The 15813-nt window shown below is 35.3% G+C and overlaps 1 protein-coding gene across 7 annotated transcripts in view; it reads right to left on the bottom strand.

Moving 5' to 3' along the window:
• ACACA (acetyl-CoA carboxylase alpha) overlaps positions 1-15813 on the bottom strand; it is a 256134-nt gene that overhangs the window by 205739 nt on the left and 34582 nt on the right. The gene's annotated exons all lie outside the window — the stretch shown is intronic.

The following is a 15813-nucleotide window of genomic DNA, read 5'->3' as shown; positions in this document are numbered from 1 at the left end:
AAACATCTGAGTACCTACAGAAACAATTTAAATAAAGTAGAAAATGGTAAGAATGCAACATACTTTATAAGCATTAATATGCTGTATAAATTTCTGTATCAATTATACATATGTCATGATGTCAATGACATGTTACTGTGAGTTGTATCAAAATTTAGTCTTAAAGCCACAATTAATACTCACTCTCCTGCCCCCTCCACTTTACGCCCTCAAGTAAGCACAGTGGGTTAAGTACCTAAACCAATGGCTCTTAAATTTTCTTAGGTCAAGTCTGATAAAAGCTATGGACCCTTTCTGAGATGGTGGTTTCCAGGGGCTTGTTGGGGGAGCGGGAGGGAGGGGTGAAATGAATAGATGGAGCACAAGGGACTTTTAGGGCAATGAAATTATTCTGTATGATACTATAGTGGTGGCTGCATGCCATTATGCATTTGTCAAAACCCATAGAATGTACAACATCAAGAGTGAACCCTAATGTAAACTATGGACTTTGGTTGACAATAATGTGCCCGTGTTGGTTCATCAACTGTACCAAATATGCCAAAAAAAAAAAAAAAAAAAAAGTTATGAGCCCTTTCTTGACAAAAATTCACCCTTACAGAAAGTTTTGCTTGCATACAAGTTTGGGGTCCCTAAAGTCTCGCCATGAATTAGGCTAAGACTTTCTAAGTGGACAACAAATGGAGTAGACTCCAGGGGAAGGTTCATACAGCTGCTGTCTGATCACCTCTAAAACAAGACCTTTCCCCAGATGCAGCTGTAGGATATTCTGCTTAGCCAAATAAACATTTCCTTCACTATATCAAATATTGGTAATGTCAGATTTTCTTACTTAAAAATACATCTAATTGACCCTTGAACGACAACAGGGGTTAGGAGTGCTGACCCCCCGTTTAGTAGAAAGCTGTGTATAACTTGGAGTAGGCGCTCCACATTTGGGGTTCCTCCATATGCATGGTTCCTCCAAATCCAAGACTTGGTTTCCATGGATCCCACCAACTGCAGTCCCTGTACTAACTGCAGTATTTACTACTGAAAACAAATCCATGTATAAGTGGACCCCTGCAGTTTAAAACCCTTTTGTTCAAAGACAAACCATATGTGTCCTTAAACTTTTATTCAGGGACTCTTAAAAATATCTGCAGAAGGCTTCTAAACTGTACCCCATGTTCCTGAAAAATGCAGTAAAGCTAATTATAGCTAATGCACTTAAGAGTCAACTTGCATTTCATTCAGATATTTCTCTAAATAAAAGAGAACAGGATTTACCAAACTCAGTAAACATGTTCTCCTTGAACTCAAATGACACTATATTTTCCAAGCAATTCTAATAAAGGGGGAGCAATTGGTTTTCACAGCCACTTATAAAAGTATCCAACCTAATACAACATATCTTTGCCTTTTAAGTCGTAGTAACATCATTGAAATTTTTTCAGTAAGAACCACTGAATTTACCTTTTCATTTTTGTCATTTTATTGATGGACTTTTAAATGGATTTTGATACTAATTCAGTATCTTTAAGAGAGTTATACAGTTTTTTTAAGTTGTACTTTATTTTCCTACAAGTTTTAAATTTTAAAATAACAAGCACTTGTGTTCCACCTAGTGAGATAAATGATGTATATCCAAAGATAAGTAAGGTTTGGTCCCTGGCTAAGTGGCTATGGACACCTAAACAAACAATTACAGTAGTATAATAATTGCTAGGTGTGGAAACATACGAGAAAAGAACATCATCCAAACCTGTAGGTGGTAATGGTGAGGACAGGGATCAAAGAAGACTTTCTGAAGTGGGACAGCATTAGCAGAGAAGAACCGGGGAGAAAAGCAAGGAGGAGAGGAAGGAGCATTCCATGTAGAAGAATCCACTGAATAAAGACCTAGGTGGTAGAACATGATGACTTATGAGAAATACTAGATCTGAATAGCTGCACGAATGAGGTCATTTCCTTCAAAAGCCAGCTGGAGACTTCTTGGGTTTTTTGGTAAAACAGGAATGTATTTCTTTAGGGGATAACGGTGAGAGAAAATAACATGGTAGAAATCAAGGAGAAAGCCAGTGCAAACTTCTGTACCTTTCAAGAAATCTTTAGCAAAGTCTTGCTAAATTTCTGGATAAAGATGGTAGGTTGAACATGTATCTATTTTTGCTCCTGCATAAAATCCCACAAAAACAAAAGTAAAGGAATTTTTTAAAGGCATAATCCACAAAAAGCCACCCCCTCAAAAAAAAAAAAAAAAAGTCAAGGGAGACAGCAACAAGACAATTCTCTTGGAAGGCAGATAGAAGAGTGATAAATGACCATGCAAACCCAAGAAAACTGAATCACAAGCCATTTGTGGTAAACTTAGAATCAATACAATTTATATCATAGGATCTCCAAAATGTTCAGGAACTGGAAGTGGAAGATGGAACTATAAAGAGGATTGGTTGAAATTTTGCTTCAAAAGCTTCAGATCCTTAGATTTTCTTTCCAACTAGGAAAGCCAGGTGCCTGCTACTCAACCATCTTGATAAGAGACTGAAGATTTATTCTCTGGAGAGGGTTAAACAGAGGATTTCTAGGCTGCAGGATATCAGCAACAGTAAAGAGGAGGGCACCATATTGAAAAGAGAGAGATTAAGTAAACATATGGAGTAAGAACTCCCAGACTTCTTCCTCCAGTTTTTACCCCCCAGTAGGGAAACCAAAGGATCTCTCGTTGCAGAATCCAACTGGACCAATGAAAAAAAGCCTCAAGTAGTAACACATGAGTTCCCTAATTAAGATGCCCAACCACATCACCCTAAAGTGAAATTAGTAGTTAACAAGGCCCACTCACATTTTCATAATCTTGAATCAGCTTTTCAAACACCTGTCTTAAGTTTTAGCAGTTAATTAAGGATTACTGTATGTCTGAGAAAAACCTCCAACATGAAAGAATTTTTAAAAACAATCATAATTACCTGTAGAAAAAAACGCACTTTGAAGAGATTGTTTTCTTGAAGAAAAGAATAAAACATTCAAAATTAGGGTAAGTGAGGGCATGGATAACAACCTCACTTTTGCAGTATTTAAAAAAAAAAAAAAAAACCCATAAGCCTAGTATAATCATGAGGAAACATCAGACAAATTTGATTTAAAGGACATTCTACAAAATACTTAAATAGTCCTCTTCAAAACTGTCAAGGTCGGGGGAGACTGAGGAGACAATGCCACTAAATACAATGTGGTATACTAGATTATTGATTCTGGAACAAAAAAACACATCAGTAAAATAAATTTTTTTTAAACCTGGGGAAATTTGAATATGGTTTAGTTAATAGCACTGAAGCAATGTTAACTGCTTAGTTTTGACAAAGGTACTGTGGCTATGTAAGATATTAACCTTAAGGGAAGCCTGGTGAAAAGTACGCAGGAACTTTGTATACTATCTTTGGAACTTTCCTGTAAGTCTAAAGTCACTTTTAAATTCAAATAAATTTTTAAAAATTTTAATTCTAAAGGACTGTCATTATCCTGAGAGAACTAAAAGAAGATACTACATACATGAAACACAATGGGATATTTTTTAAAGAAACATAAAGAACAAGAAAGAGTTCTTAGAAGTTAAAAATGCAATCACAGAAATGAAAACACTCAATACAAGAGTTAGAGGATAAAGGAGAGAAAACTCTTTCACAAATTAAAATTAAAAGACAAAAAGATGCACAATAGGAAAGGATAAGAATATTAGAGAACCTGTTCAAAAGGTTCAATATATGAAGACTAGCTGTCCAAAGTGAGAACAGAACAAAACAGAACGCAAGATATATTCACCATAATAATTCAGTAAACTTGGTATTGTTTCATTACCTTCAAGCTTCCTTCAAAATTCTGAAGGAAAATTATTTCCAACCTAAAATTCTAGACCCAACCAACTAACTGTGAGGATAAAGATATTTTTAGACAGCAAAAATCTCAAAATAACTATGTCCTAGAATGAAGCACTTAGAAAATATATTTCATTTTACAAACACCAATGCAATAATTGATACAGGCAAGGATCACAAATGTATGTTAAAACCATTGGTTAAAAGACTGTTCAAAAACAGGATATCCCTGTAGTCATTAAAAAAAAAATCACCTGACAGAAGAGGATTCTGGGAAGACGGTGGAATAGGAAGCACTAGGAATTTGTCTCCCTACCTAAACAATAACTGCACTGGCATAATCTGTCTGATATAAATATTTTGGAACTCTGGAATCTATTGAAAGCTTACAACTTCCAGGGGCCGACTTTGAAAGTTAATTGTGGTTGATACTGGTCAATTTCATCTCTCGGCAAAGTTGCATCTACCAATCCATCACCCCTAGCCACTGGCAGACCATTGTGTACATGTTCCTAGAGCACCTCACATACCGTTCGCAGGAGCCGGGGTAGGCAAAAACAACCACATCCTCCAAATACTGGGCATCTGTGCTCTGATGGCTGCTTCTGATTACAGAGGTGTGGACAAAGAGGCAGGCAGGCAGCCATAATTGTTTTACCTCCTCTAGTTGTTGTAAGTCCCTCCTCCTCCAGCTGAAGTGATGTCCAGGGAACTTAAAGGACCAGTGCCTTTTTATGTCCCCTTCATTTTCTTTTTTTCCCCTTTTGTAAGCCAGATACTAAACACTAGTACATTCAAAAACTACTGCATATACAGGGAAATATTAGAATGGGACTGAGAACGCCCCGGGAAAGACTCAGAAAAGACTTGAGGAGACCTATGGTTTATACCTCAGGCTGACCTTCAGCACAGGGACAGCCCACAACAGTCAAAAAAAACAAAACTGACAATAAAAAAACATCAAATTCTGGGAAGGAAGATAATGTGATCTCCAGAGTTATCACATTACTAGATTCAAATGTCCGGTTCTCAACAAATGATACAAAGAAAGAGGCAAGTACAGCCCTTTCAAAGGAAAAAATTAAACCAACAAAAACTGTCCTTAAAAAATACCTGATGGTAAATATACTAGACAAGTCAAAATGACTGTCTAAAAGATGCTCAAAGAACTAAAGGAAGATGGGGAGAAAAGAAAACAATGTCTGAATAAAGTGGAAACATCAATACAGAGATAGAAAACCTAAAAAGAAATGAAAAAGAAATTCTGGAGGATGAAAAGTACAATAAATGAAATGAAAAATTTGCTAAGAGATTCAAAGGCAGATATGAGCAAGCAGAAGAAATAATCTGCAACTTTAAGATAGGACATGGAAATCAACAGCTCTGAGGAAAAAAAAGACTGAATAAAAGTGAGCAGAGAATAAGGGAGTTGTGGGGCATTGTCAAGCAGACCATTGTGAGAGTCTCAGAAAAAGGAGAAAAGGACAGAAAGAATATTTGAAGAAATGATGGCTGAAAACCCCTAGTTTGAGGAAAGACATGAATATAAACATCAAAAAAGCTTAACGAATTCCAAGTGAGATGAGCTCAAAGAGACCCACACAGACACACATTATAATCAAACTTTCAAAAGTCAAAAGACAAAGAGAAAATCCTGAAAGCAGCGAGAGAAAGATAACTCATCACATACAAGAAACACTCAGTAAGACTAAGTAGATGTCTCATCAGAAACTTCAGAGGCCAGAAGGCAGTGGGCCAGTATTAGTTAAAGTGCTAAAAGAAAAAGCTGTCAACCAAGAATCCTATTTCTGGCAAAGCTGTCCTTTAAAGGAGAAGGAGAAATTAAGACATTGCCAGAGATGTAGTAACCTATAATGAAAAAGAATATGAAAACAAATATATGTATGTATATGTATGACTGAACTATTATGCTGTACACCAGAAATTAAGTCTCAATAGATCTAAAAAGATAGATGTCACACAAAGTATCTTCTCTGCCCACAATAGGATGAATCTAGAAATTAACAACAGAAGGAAAACTGGAAAAAAATTGTGGAAATTAAGCAACACACTTTTAAACAATCAATGGATCAGAAGAGAAGTCAGAAAGAAAATTAGAAAATACCTAAAAATGAAGGAAAACACAACATATCAAAACTCATAGGATGCAGTGAAAGTAGAACTAAAGGGGGAACTTTAGGGCTAGAAACATTTACATTAAAAAACAAGAAAAGTAAATCTTAGCAATGTTCTCCTAGGGTAGTCTACCCAGGCAATAGAAATAAAAGCAAAAATAAATAAATGGGACCTAATTAAACTTATAAGTTTTTGCACAGCAAAGGAAACCATAAATAAAACAAAAAGACAACCTACAGAATGGGAGAAAATATTTGCAAACGATAGGACTGACAAGGGCTTAATTTCCAGGATATATAAAAAGCTCATACAACTCAGTAACAAAAAAACAAATAATCCAATCAAAAAATGGGCAGAAGTCTTTGGTGCAGCCACTGTGGAAAACAGTGTGGAGATTCCTCAAAAGACTAGGAATGGACTTACCATATGACCCAGGAATCCCACTCCTGGGCTTATATCCAGAAGGAACCCTACTTCAGGATAACACCTGCACCCCAATGTTCATAGCAGCACTATTTACAATAGCCAAAACATGGAAACAGCCTAAATGTCCATCAACAGGCAACTGGATAAAGAAGATGTGGTATATTTATACAATGGAATACTACTCAGCCATAAAAACCGACAACATAATGCCATTTGCAGCAACATGGATGCTCCTGGAGAATGTCATTCTAAGTGAAGTAAGCCAGAAGGAGAAAGAAAAATACCATATGAGATCGCTCATATGTGGAATCTAAAAAAACAAAAACAAAAACAAACAAACAAAGCGTAAATACAGGACAGAAATAGACTCATAGACATAGAATACAGACTTATGGTTGCCAGGGGGGTGGAGGAGGGAAGGGATAGACTGGGATTTCAAAATTGTAGACTAGATAAACAAGATTATACTGTATAGCACAGAGAATCACAAAGGAAAAAATTTGATGAGTGTGTATATGTCCATGTATGACTGAAAAATTGTGCTGAACACTAGAATTTGACACAACATTGTAAAATGATTATAAATCAATAAAATTTAAAAAAAAATGGGCAGAAGACCTAAACAAACATTTCTCCAATAAAGACATACAAATGGCCAAAGGCACATGAAAAAAATGCTCAATATCACTAATTATCAGAGAAATGCAAATCAAAACTACAATGAGGTGTCACCTCATACCAGTCAGAATGCCCATCATCAAAAGTCCACAAATGATAAATGGTGGAGAGGATGTGAAGAAAGGGAAACTTCCTACACTGTTGGTGTAGTTGGAATGTAGTTTGGCGCAGTCACTGTGGAAAACAGTATGGAGATTCCTTAAAAAACTAAAAATAGACCTACCCTATGATCCAGCAACTTGACTCCTGGGCATATACCCAGAGAAAACTCTTAACTAAAAAGATACATGCACCCCAATGTTCATAGCAGCACTATTTATAATAGCAAAGACATGGAAGCAACCTAAATGTCTATCAACAGATAACTGGATAAAAATGTTTTATATGTGTGTGTGTGTGTGTGTGTGTGTGTGTGTATACAATGAAATATTACTCAGCCATTAAAAAGAATGAAGTAATGCCATTTGCAGCAACATGGATTGATTTAGAGAAGAAAAAGAACAAACTAAACCCAAAGCTAGCAGAAGGAAGGAAATAAAAAAGATTAGAGGAGAGAGAAGTGAAATAGAGATTAGAAAAACAATAGAGAAAAATCAATGAAACCAAAAGTTGGTTCTTTAACAAAACTGACAAACCTTTAACTAGACAGACTATGAAAAAAAGAAGACTCAAACCACTAAAATCAGAAATGAAAGTGGGCACATTATTACTGATTCTACAGAAAGGAAAAGAATTGTAAGAGAGTACTATGAATAGCTCTATGTCAACAAGTTGGATAACTTAGATGAAATGGGCAAATTACTAGAAACACAAAACATATCAAGACTAAATCACAAAGAAAAAATCTGAATAGACTTGTAACTAGTAAAGAGATCAGTAATCTCCCAGCAAAGAAAAGCCCTGAATCTGACACCTTCCCTGGTCAATTCTACCAAACGTTTAAAGAAGAACTAGTATCAATTCTTCTTAAACTTTTCAAAAAAGTTGAAGAGTGAACACTTCCTAATTCATTCTATGAGTTATTCTGATACCAAAGCAAAGACATCATAAGGAAGGAAAAGTAAAGACTAATATTTCTTATGAACATCCTCAACAAAAAACTAGCAAACAGAATTCAGCAGTATATTAAACAGATTATACACCATGACCATCTGGGACGCAAAGATTCTGCTGGATTCCTAGAATACAATGATTCAACATACATAAATCCACCAATGTAATACACCACATCACCAGAATGAAGGAAAAAAACCCACATGATCATCTCAATTAATGCAAAAAAAGCATTTGACAAAATTTAATACACTTTCCATGATAAAAAACACACTTAACAAACTAGAAATAGAACGAAACTTCCTCACACGATAAAGGTCATATATAAAAATTCCACAGCAAACATCATATTCAATGGTGAAAGACAAAGCTTTCCTCTAAGATCATAAATACGGCGAGATATTCACTTTTACAACTTCTATTCAACATAGAAGTTATAGTCAGAGCAATTAGGTAAGGGGGAAAAAAAAGTAAAAGACATCCAAATTGGAAAGGAAGATGTAAAACTATCTGTTTGTAGGTGATATGATCTTACATGTAAAAATCTCTAAAGATTCTACACACACCAAAAAAAAAAAAAATACAAAAAATTGTTAGCACTAATAAATACATTCAGCAAAGTGGCAGGATACAAAGTTGACACACAAAAATTAGTTGCATTTCTATATGCTAACAATGAACAATCTGAAAAGGAAATTATAAGAACAATTCCATTTACAATAGCATCAAAAAGAATAAAATATGTAGGAATTAACTTATTTAACCAAGGAGGTGAAAGACTTGTACAATGAAAACTCTAAAACATTGCTGAAAGAAGTTAAAGAAGACATAAATAAAAGGAAACACATGCCATGTTCATGGATTGGAAGATTTAATATTGTTAAAATGTCAATACTGTCCAATGTGATCTACAAATTCAATGTACTTTCTATCAAAAACCCAATGACATTTTTTGCAGAAATAGAAAAACTCATCCTAAAATTCATATGGAATCTCAAGGGATCCTGAATAGGCAAAAAAAAAAAAAAAATCTTGAAAAACAATGAAATAGAGGAATCATACTTCCTGACTTCAAGACCCACTACAAAGCTATAGTAATCAAAACCATGGTACTGGCATAAAGATAAACATAAAGACCAACGGAAAACAACAGAGATCCCAGAAATAACCCCTCATATATATGGTCAAATAATATTTGACAAAATGGCCAAGACCACTTAATGGGGAAAGGACTGTCTTTTCAAAAAAAGGTGCTATGAAAACTGGATCTCTCCCATATGCAAACAAATGAAGTTGGACACTTACCTAACACCATATACAATAATTAACTTAAATGGATCAAGGGCCTAAATGTAAGACCTAAAACAATAAAACTCTTAGAAGAAAACATGGGACAAAAGCTTCAAGACATCGGATTTGGCAAAGATTTCATAGATATGACACCAAGAGCACAGGTAACAAAAGAAAAAATAGACAAATTGGACTTTTTGAAAATTAAAAAAGAGCCTGCACATCAAAAGACACTATCAACAGAGTAAAAAGGCAACCCCAAGAGTGTGTGAAGATATTTAAAAATCATATATCTGATAAGGGATTAATATCCAAAATATAGAAAGAACCCCTAAAACTCAACAACAACAAACACAATTTAAAAATGGGGACAAGGATTTGAATAGACATTTCTCCCAAGAAGATACATGAAAAGCCAATAAGCACATCAATATGCTCAACATTACTAATCATTAGGGAAATACAAATCAAAACTACAATGGGATACCACTCCACAGTAATCAGGATGACTGCTATCAAAAAACCAGAAAACAAGCATTGGTAAGGATGTGGAGAAATCGGAACATTTGGGGTACTATTGGTGGGAATGTAAATTGGTACAGCTGCTGTGGGAAACAGGAGGGAGTTTCCTCAAAAAATTACAAATAGAATTATCATGTGCTCCAGCAATTCCACTTCTGGATATATACCCAAGAGAATTGAACAGAGGATCTCAAAGACATATTTGTATACCCATGTTCATAATAGCATTATTCATAATAGCCAAAATCTGGAAAAAACCCAAGCGTGCATTGATGAATGAAAGCGTAAGTAAAATGTGATATATACATACAATAAAATATTACTCAGCTCTAAAAAGCAATGTGCTACAACGTGAATAAACCTTAAGGACATTAAACTAGATGAAATAAGTCAGTCACAAAAAGACAAATACTGTATGATTCTACTTATATGAGGTACTTAGAATAGTGGAAATCATAGACAGAAAGTGGAATGGTGGTTGTTGGGGGCAGGGGGAGGAAAAAATGGAAACTTATTGTTTAAAGGGTATAGAGGTTCAGTTTTAGAAAATGAAAAAAACTCTGGAGATGGACGGCAGTGATAGTTGCACAGCATTATGAATGTATTTAACGCATTTAAATGGTTAAAATGGTAAATTTTTGTTACATATATTTTACCAAAACAAGAAAAATTGAAAAAAAAATCACAGATTACATATTAATTACAAAAGGGAATCAGTATTTTTACAATGAAGAAATATGGGGGCACTATCATAACTAAGTATTCAAACCAAACATCACTAATAGTAGAACAAATTGACATTAGCTGCCTCCCTGTGTGATGCAGTTAGAAGTATATAGAATATTACGTATGTAGTATTTTTGACAACAATGGTTAACTTCAATCTTATAATGATGAAATTATCAGACAAACCCAGGCTGTAGGAAATTTGACAAGACAACTAACCTGGACTCTTTAAAAATGTCAATCAAAGATAAATGCTATGAAAGACAAAAAAAAGAATAGGGTGACTTCTACAGTAAAGAGACTAAATACTCTTGAGAGCCAAGTGTAATGAATGATTCTTTACTGGATCATTAATTAAAACACACACAGTTATAAAGGACATTACTGGAACAAGTGCAAAAACTTAAAATGTACTATATCTTAGTGCATGAATGTTAAATTAGGGGGATTTATAATGATAAGTGGCTAAACAGGAGAATGTCCTAGTTCTTGGGAGAAACATGTAGAAATATTTAGGGGTCAAGTGTCATGGGGTCTATAACTCACTTTGAAATGATTCAGGAAAAAAAATATGTGTGTGTATACACACATATATGTACACATACATATACCCATGTATGAGAGAGATAAAGCAAATGTGACAAAATGTTAAAATTTGTGAATCCAGGCCAAGGGTACAGTAGTGTTTATTTCACTATTCTTTGTAGGCTTAAAATTTTTCCAAATAAAACGTTGGAAAAATACTACCTCCCATGCCTTCTTTCTCAGGATGCACCTGGAGAATATTCTCCACTAAAATGAGGGAAGAAACCAGTAACAGAGAAAACATGGGAAATAATTTCTTCACAGCAGAAGTGAAATAAAGAGAATCCCCAGAATAACGGTGAAGAGCGAGCCCAGGGTGACAGACAGCAGGTGCTGGATGTAGAAGGCTGGCAGCTTAGGTTGGAGCCAGTCAGAAGAGTCTAAGGGAGAGTTTACAGAAGATAGCAATGAACAGAATAGCTGATCATCTCAACTTTCTCAGAGACTTAGAAAACTGGTGAAGAGTGAGGTTGAATGAGTGAAGGACAGGCACATAGAGAACAAAGAAAAAAAAATCAAGACCATTATTAACTCCAAGGAAGGAGTCGTGCAGCACAGAAATCACAGGACATTAAGCAACGAAATTACGTATAGCAGTTACCATTCATAATACTGTAAAGACTGAATACTGATAAAACCAAAGTTACAGTATAACTTGACTGGGTAGTTGGTTGTGGGGGATGGGAAAGGCAAACAGTGGAGGGCGAGAAGAGGCAAAAGAGCCAAATCCTCATCTTCCACAGTAGGAGACTGATGGGTAGTACCTAAAAATGAACAATCAAGGGGGAAGGGTATAGCTCAAGTGGAAGAGCACACGTTTAGCATGCACGAGATCCTGGGTTCAATCCCCAGTACCTCCTCTAAAAATAAATAAATAAACCTAACTACCTACCCCCACCAAAAAAAAGAGTAGCCCCCGAAAAAGAATGAAAAATGAAAAATCGAGATGTAAGAAGACCATAGACAAAGGGGTATGGATAACAAATACATTAGCTGAAACAAATGAAAGCAGGGGCTAAAGACTGCTGTTTTATTGTAACAAACTTTGTAGAACAATATCACTTTGGAACCATGTGCACGTATAACTTTGATAAAAATAAAAATGTAAACAGTTCATCCCTTAATGTTAAGTGAAGAAACCAAAGATGAAGAATGGTGTTAAATTATGCATAATTTGTATTAAAAAATTGGCAGAGTGGGAGAGTATACCTGTTTGAATATGAATCAAACCTCTGGCAATTATTAAGAAATCATTAACTTTTAATTTAAATTAACATATATGATAATTACCATTAAGAAATTATAATAAAAAATGAATAAGGCTGCTTGTCTCTGGTAAGGGGAACTGGGCTGGCTGCAAGACAAAGTTAGGACAGAGAATGTCAACTGTACATACTTTTGTACATTTAAAATTTTGAACTATGTGAACATATCATCACTTATGTATTAGCAACTGAAAATTTTAGATAAGTGTAATAAAAAGTTTTGCCCAATTAGTTCCATGCCACCACTCTGATCCTTTATCTCATACCTGCCTGAACATTTAAGTAGACAACTGGCATGTCATTCACTTAGAAAATGAATATTAATGTGTTACTGTGTAATTGACTCTGTCATAACAGTGAAGCTGGGCAAGTTATTATCTCTTTCAACTGTTCTAAATTCTACCACCTCGGCACCTTACAATGCTATGTAGGTTGAGTGTTTTATAGGAACTGAAATGAATATATCTGAGTCACAATACTAGGAGATACGAATCATGTGTTGATTTCAAACAGTAGCCCATTGAAACATTTAGAGGCCTCCAGGCAAAAAGCCATTTTGTGAATTCAAAAAGCTCTGGGATTATGAACCAATTCCTCCTCATAATCTTATTTCACAGAATAGCATTTAGAAAAAGCTGATGGCCTGATGCAGGTGTGTCAGCTACATTCCAAACAATATTAAGGATAAGAACAATTTCTTCCTTGAAGAAACACTGCTTGATTTTTTTTTTCCCTCCAAGTCCTCTGGATGTGTTAAGGCATCGTATTCTACATTACCTGGCAGAGATGTGGAGCTGAAGAAATTTATAAGTTAAAGCAGAAATTCCTCATCCTCTTGGAGCTACAACACCTTATAGGTTTTAGGGAGACAGTTTTAAGTTGAAAATAATGAACAACTCTCAATTAGTTGCCCAGTCATACGCTACGTCAGATGATGAACTACCTGTAGTCAGAAGTTTTCAAAAGGTGTATCAGATAAAATATTCTCATACTAAGAATAAAACTGGACTATAAAATTCCTAAGGTACATTCTAATACTAAAAGTTCTATTCAGTTTTTGGATTTTTATAAGATAAAATCAAAGGGAAATTGAACAGCTTGCCTTGCCAGGCCCAGGAATACCACTAAAAGCAGAAGTTCAAAACACCAACAACCCAGTTATTTATCCCCTTGGTGCCAATTTACTGAGATTACTCCAGTAAACTTAAAAACTAATCAAGCTCCTATCAACCTACTACCGCCCCAACCTGGATGTGTGTAAATACAGACATATACATGTGTGCCAACTTATCCAACGAAGGACAGATTTGAAAGCTGTCTACAAAAACAGACGGTAATTTTTAGGAACTTCATTACTGAGTATACTCTCTATTTCTATCACAGGACATAGCCAAATATTCATAAATGAAATCTTACACTTCCTGAAACAAATTCTCCAAAACTGAGTCTGCCTTTCAAACTTAACTCCATAAATTCACTCAGAATTTTCAGTGTGCTATCATTTCCAAAAATGAAAATCATTTATACAAATAGCTTATTCCATCTGGGATGATCACTTTATAACTAGTAGTGCTGTGCAGTTTCAACTCCTGATGTCATGTGATGGTAAACATTACCGTGGTTCCTGACATAAAGAACAGTGAGTGCAGCAACCTGAAAGGATGGAATGAGCCTAAATTCCAAATAGCATCATTAGAAGGCCAGACCAACTGGGACCACCAACCTGTGGGTAAGGCACTAACATCCCGTGTTGCTGAAGCCTCTTTTCAGTTCCTTTTTTAAACATCCTGAGGCTATAGACTAAACGGCTTTATGGTAACTTGAATAAATAACAAATTGGTAAGAGAACTGATTCATTAGAGTATACACAGTAAGACTGACTTAAACTCTCACAAGAACCTATGCCCTACCACTCAGATTCATATTCCTTGTGTAAGTGTAAGGGCCTTGTGACACTTTTGTCATAGTTTCCTCTATTTAATATCATCTTCACATAGTCCATTAGATCCCAGTAATGGATACTCACTAAGTTTTAAAATTACTAGTTAAGCAATTACAAAAACACTAGTTAAGCAATAATCTGTTAAAGTGGAAGATCAATGGAGGCTTCCTTTAAAAATGTTACTCACCTCAACAGTTACAGAAATTTTTGTAGCCAATGATTCTGTGATGTTCATTCACTTCTTTATAATCTCACTGTTTTAGGGGTTTGGAAAGATGCTTGAGGCATATCTCCTATTATTATTTATCTCTAAGAACATCTTAGATAATGATATAGAAACCTTTTTTCTGAATTGTAAAAAGTCTCCTCCAATTAAATATAGTAAATTCCAATGTGTTATTCTAATAATTTTTAATTTACTGCTTTCCTCAACCAAGACTTTCAGGATATTAACTATCAAAAAAAAAAAACTTTTTTTAAGAAAAACACTAGCCCCAGACCTGTTAAATCAGTCTGTGTGACAGGTAAAAAAATTTCCTAGTAAAAGGAATAGAGTATCACACAGAGATTTACACCTGAAAACTTTCACAGCACTTTAAAGAGGTCACGTGAGACAGTTCTAAGGCTGGCTTTCACAATGCCAATTCTTTCACATAACCTAGTCATTAGATGAATTATAAGATCATTAAGCCAAATGTCACCATTTCTCAACCTTTCCTCCCACTTTAAAAGCAGTTAAACCTTATGCTAGATGTATTTCTCTCCCCACTGAGAGTTCTAAACAAAACTTCTGTAACACAAATAAGGTGGCTTCATAAATTAATACTTTGCCTTTGACATCTTTCATGTATCACTTTACAATGTTTGTTAATTAAACTTGGATTCGAAATAGTCCTGTTACTAGAAATGAGGAAACCGAGGCAAGATAAATGGGAAGAGTTGCTACTTTGTAGCAAGCAGGCATCTGTCTGGACACTGCAACTACTGTCCTGCTCTATTAGACCACAGGGCTTCTCTTAAAAGTGTCCTATCAAACAGGCAGCGCAGAAATCCTCCTCACAGACATCCAAGGCATCCCCACCAAGAAGCAAGAGACAAAAACAGGGAATTCTTACCCGCCGCCCCCCGACCCCGCGCAAGAAGAAACCATGTAACCAAAGTAAGTATGCTTCTCAGTCCGCACTATGGAGCTGGAAAAAAAATGAATGAAAAGAAAGAGTCAAGGGGAACCAACTTCTCAGACTGAAGACCAGGTTATTAGGTTTATTCCACACGCTGGGAAATTACTAAAACATTGCTTAAGTAGAAATGGAATCAGGAAGTCCTGATTTCAGTC

Source organism: Camelus ferus, chromosome 16 (assembly GCF_009834535.1).
Source record: "Camelus ferus isolate YT-003-E chromosome 16, BCGSAC_Cfer_1.0, whole genome shotgun sequence".
Lineage (NCBI taxonomy): Eukaryota > Metazoa > Chordata > Mammalia > Artiodactyla > Camelidae > Camelus > Camelus ferus.
This window is presented reverse-complemented; position numbering and strand designations above follow the sequence as displayed.